Source organism: Panthera onca, chromosome A1 (assembly GCF_046562875.1).
Source record: "Panthera onca isolate mPanOnc1 chromosome A1, mPanOnc1 haplotype 2, whole genome shotgun sequence".
NCBI classification, from domain to species: Eukaryota; Metazoa; Chordata; class Mammalia; order Carnivora; family Felidae; genus Panthera; species Panthera onca.
Window position 1 is genome coordinate 223,894,170 of NC_138339.1, and position 5,768 is coordinate 223,899,937.

Genomic DNA, 5,768 nt, shown 5'->3' on the forward strand with positions numbered 1-5,768 from the left:
GCATGCAAAATGTTCCAGGAGCTCTTTCAGCCATGGTGAGGTTACAAAGTCGAATAAAGTGTAATTCTGCCTTTAAGGAACTCACTCGAGTCTCCATGCCATGACTGATCACTTTATTTGTTGGGTGTGGACTCTGTTTGCTTCCAGCTTGACAGGTGCCTCTGAGGGAATGAATCCCCAGAATCAGGTGGTAAAATTTTAAACTTCCGTATGTTCTTAAAATACACACATTTAATAAACATTTATGAAATATTTTTAACGTGCAAGCTTTCCAGCATTGAAAACAATAAAGGAATAAAAAAATGAAACAAAAGAGGAAAAATACCCTTAAGAAACTTGGGGGCTAGGCAAAATTACGGAAATGTAACAAACTGTAAAGTAAAATGATAATAAGGGTTATAAAAGGGAAGGGTAGCTTAGCTCTTGGGGAGCACGTTAGCAGGAATGCCTAAATTCTGAAATTGTTGGGAGAGACTTCCTAGAGAAAAATATTTGAGCCAGTTCTTGCAAAGCGATTTCATACCTGTTCTCAGCTGAGATGAGAGTACTTTCCAGGTTTACAGGAAACTAGAACCCGCACAAAAAGGCGTTGTATGTCCTGAACCGTGTGATCACTTTTGGTGATACAAGAACTACGGTAACCATGGCATACCAGAGCTTTTGAATCTTTGCATCAAAGTGGAAGGTTGTTGGCCTGTCCCCAAGAATGTTATCTAGAAGTTGCCTAAAACCTCTTCAGTTGGAAAGAGTTTTAACAAACCTAAAGATATTTGGAAGACTCAGAGTTACTACTTATCCTGTCCTTGTGCTGCCACTTGATATGAGCTCAGTTTAGAGCTTTGATCTGCAGTTTAGAAATGATGACTTTTATCTTGGTATTGAGAAGCCCTCAATGTCAGGGCTTCTACACTATTTAATATCTCCTTCCAGATCTCCATCATGTACTTCTAGTGAGAACCATGTATGAGTAAGGCTACGTGCAAAGGACTGAAAATGCCAAAAGTGTAAGGATATGGTTCCTATTCCTGAGGGATTTAGAAGGTAGTTGGGGAGACGGGATATTTATTTTAAGAATAGCAACCTGGGGTGCCTGAGGCTCAGCCAGTTAAGCCTCTGACTCTTTGCTTCAGGCCAGGTCATGATCTCACGTTTGTGGGTTGGAGTCCCACATTGGGCTCTGCATTGACAGTGTGGAGCCTGTGTAGGATTCTCTTTCCCTCTATCTATGACTCTCTCTCCCTCTCTCTCTCTCTCAAAATAAATAAATAAACTTTAAAAAATGAACAGCAACCTACATTTAAAATGGCAAATCCGTGGTTAGCTCTGTGACAAAGGAAGAGGATAGACTATAAGTGCCACAGATTTTCACAGAGGTATTAAACCATGAAAGCCAAAGAAATAAGAAAAGCTCCTGAGGTAGCGGTTGAAAGATGGTTTAGAAAGAAGAGAAATTCTAAGCTTACTTTAAGTCAAAATTCTGAGAGAGAGAGAGAGAGAGAAGAAGAAGAAGAAGAAGAAGAAGAAGAAGAAGAAGAAGAAGAAGAAACAAAAGAGGAAGAAGAAGAAGAAGAAGAAGAAGAAGAAGAAGAATAGAAGGAGGAGGAGGAGGAGGGCGAGGAAGAAGAAGAAACGGGTATTTATGTTTACACTCAAGGAAATGATGAGTAGACATTTTGGCAACAGTGGACACTCGGTTAAAAAGTGCAGTAACATTAAATAGGTAGATACAGGCCATGCTGTGCAAGACTTTGAACTTTGTCCCACACATGAGAGACACAAATGGGAGCTTGAGAGCAGGGTGATGGCATATCTAAAGTAGTATGTGGGGGAGATTAAAAGAGGGTTTTTGATGTAGGAGCCTAGGTACCATATAGGAATAAAGACCCAACTAGGATACTGACTAGAGAAGAAAAAGGATGTCAGTGGGAGCCATTAGAGAGATTCGGCAGTATCCTGTACCTGGGTTTTTCGATTTCTACTTCATCTCTACCCAAAATGTACATGTTCCTTGACCTGTTTACTTGGGCCTGTTCTCTGCTCTTTACTAATATATTTATGATGATATCAAGTCAGCATACTTCTTTTTTTTTTAATTTTTTTTTAACATTTATTTATTTTTGAGACAGAGAGAAACAGAGCATGAACAGGGGAGGGGCAGAGAGAGAGGGAGACACAGAATCTGAAACAGGCTCCAGGCTCTGAGCCGTCAGCACAGAGCCCGACGCGGGGCTCGAACTCACGGACCGCGAGATCGTGACCTGAGCCGAAGTCGGCCGCTTAACCAACTGAGCCACCCAGGCGCCCCAAGTCAGCATACTTCTGTCAGGGCAAACTGATTGCCTTTTAATAAGGGCTTATGAAATATATATATATTTTAATCCAAAAAAGTAATATAAACAGCAGAACTGCAAGTCTTGAGGCAAGCCTGGAGGAGATTTTGAATTTAGATGACTGAGCCTGTTTGCTTTGGTGCAGTAGATTCTGGCATGGAAATCTTTTTTTATGTGAAAAAATGGTACAACATAAGGGGACTAGCACAACTCTCAGAAAGATGACAAATGACAGTAGAAAATACTAATACGTAGAAACAATGCATAATGTATTTTCCCCTTTTCTTTGCTTTGATAAAACTAAAATGTTGGAAAGAATACATTTTAGGAAGAATTTAATTAAATAAAAAACTTATGAAAGACTAAATAAAATATCCACGAAATAAAAGATTGTTGAACAAGAAAGAATAGCAAATACACAAAATAACTTTCCGTTATGTTGCAGAGTGAACAGGCTGAAAATAAAAATGCATGGCCGTATGGAAAAAGAAATGTAAGGCTTTTTCTTTTTATTTCTGTTTTGTAATGTATTTTTTATTTTTTCAATGTTTACTTATTTTTGAGAGAGAGAGAGCGAGCTTAGTGAGGGAGGGGCAGAGAGAGAGGGAGGCACAGAATCTGAAGCAGGCTCCAGGCTCTGAGCTGTCAGCACAGAGCCTGATGCAGGGCTTGAACTCGTGAACCATGAGATCATGACCTGAGTGAAAGTCTGATGCTTAACCGACTGAGCCACCCAGGAGCCCCAGAAATGTAAGGCTTTGATTAAGCGAAACACAAGATATGTAATAGATATCTCATGCTTGAACACCTCCAAGCACCCTCTGGAGGCATGATAAACATTGTTTGAACTTAACCAATTTGCCTTTTAAAATACACTCATTTACATGTCATTCAAAATGTATATATGTATGCAAATGATTGGGGAAAGAAACTACGGAGATCCCGTTGTCCAATAACCTCATTTCACAGATGTCAAAGTAGAGACCCCGGAAGGTCAAGAGACTTGACTGAACACAGGACTAGATAGGGAATGACACAGTAGTCCCAGCTTCACATGCAACCACTGCAATGTCTCTCCTTGTATCCTGGTTTTTATTGTTGCTTTTGATGGTAGTGTCTTGACCTTAACTCTTTAACATTCAAAGCAAAGCTCTATGTTTTGTTTTCTTCCAGAAAGCCTTTCCTGACTGTAACAGTCAGGATAATGGACCCCACAGATGTTTGCATCAAAATCTCTAGAATCAGAGCGCCTGGGTGGCTCAGTTCCCTTGAGCAACCGACTTTGGCTCAGGTCATGGTCTTGTGGCTTGTGAGTTGAGGCCCTACATCAGGCTCACTGCTTTCAGCCTGCTTCAGATCCTCTGTTCCTCTCTCTCTGCCCCTCCCCAACTTGTGCTCTCCCCAAAATAAATAAATATTTTTAAAAAAATCTCCAGAATCTGTGAATATGTTACCTTACGTGGCAAAAGGCATTTTGAAGATGCGATGCAATCAAGGGTCTTGAGATAAGATTATCCTGAGTTATGCTGAGTGGGCCCCAAATAATCATCGAGTCCTTTAAATGTTGAAGATGAGACCAAAGAAGGAGCGTCAGAACGATACAGCGCAGGAAAGACCTGGCCAGCCATTGTTGTCTTTCAAGATGGAAGGGGGCCATCTTGAAAGGAATGGAAAGGAACGTGAGAAGCTGCAAGATGCTGGAAGAGGAAAGGTGATGGATGATCCCTTCAACCTACAGAAGGAACAGAGCCCTACTAACACCTTGATTTTACCCCCAATAAATCCCATTTTGAACTTCTGACTTCAGGAACATAAGATAATACATGTGTGTTATTTTAAGCCACCAAATCTGTGGTAATTTGTTACAGCAGCAATAGGAAACTAATACAGTGACTGTTCTAGCTTTCAGATCATTTACTCCAACATAAGCTTTTCATTGTCTGTTATCATTAGTTTTTAATTTAAATATCTTTCCACAAATAAGTAACGGGCTCTTTAAAGCTGATGCCCTATAATAGAGACTTGGACACTTTGCTATTTCTAAAATTAGCAATTTGTACCCTCGGGAAAGTTACTCAACCTTTTATAGTTTTAATTTTCTAACTGTCAAATGGTTATTACAAAACCTTATCTTGAGGAATTTTGTGAGGATTAGCTATAATGAATTCATTCCAAGTTAAACTCTATGACCGGCAAAATGAAAATATTTAAACACATCCTTTAATGTAAAATTAATTGCACTAATAATGCACATATTTTTAAATGAATAAATTAACAAAAATCATGCTAAATGATTTATGAAACATAATAAATCCTAAGCAGCTATAAATAACATAGCATTAGTCTTCAGTATGACCATTATTTTTCTTCTATGTATTCCCTGTAAACTTTATTATGGTTTTATTCTACAGACCCATCCCTGGGGTGGCAGTGAATTTTGGAACAGAGGTGGAAATTATAATGGGCTGTGAATGGGAGAGAGTATGTTACATATATCTCAACATTTATAGGAGCTACATTTTGGCAGTTATTTCCTATATCACTATTCCGTTAGTCTTTAACAATTGCGGCCATGTGTTGCTACTAATTTTTACATGTAAATATCCTAATAGATGTAACATATGTATAGATGGTATGCTATGTATGCTAATATATGTATAGAAAGAGTTTTAGGTTGGTGATTAAAACTGGGTTTGAATCTGACTCTTACTAAGTAGATAAACCAAGGTCCTTTAATTAACATATGAATTAAAATGAGGATTTTTACTGAATATGCAGCATCGATGAGATGTTGTATATGAAAGCATCTCTTTAGTACAACCTGTTACCCAGAATGTTCCCATAAATATTATTTTATTTTCTCTTCAAAGATGGGCATCATGCTTTTGATTCCTTAAGTGTCTCTCCTTATGATAAGCTAAGAAGCTCCAAATAAAAATTTGTTGCAACTGAGAATTGTGATCTATCTAATTAAGATAATAAAATAAATCAGAGAAATCACCATGGAATGTATATTTAATAGTAGCAAGGAAATAGTGGAACGCCTACATTTTGTGGACTTATTTTGTCAACAGTCAATTATTATATATTAGGGGTCAGATATACTTTGGAATTCTGATATATTGTGCCTTTTCTCAAAATGTGCTTCAACACAGGGAATTTACATATGGTCTGGAAATATGGTGTTTAGAAAATCTGCTTTTTCATTTAATCTTTAAAATAAAATTATATGTAATAAAAATTTGTTAAAATGTAGCTTAAAAATGAAGACACAGAGAGATTAAGGCATTTAATTTTAATGTTTATTTATTTTTGAGAGACAGAGTGAGAGAGAGGAGGGGAGGGGCAGAGAGAGAGGGAGACACAGAATCCAAAGCAGGCTCCAGGCTCTGAGCTGTCAGCAGAGTCCAAAGCGGGGCTTGAACTTGTGAATCATGA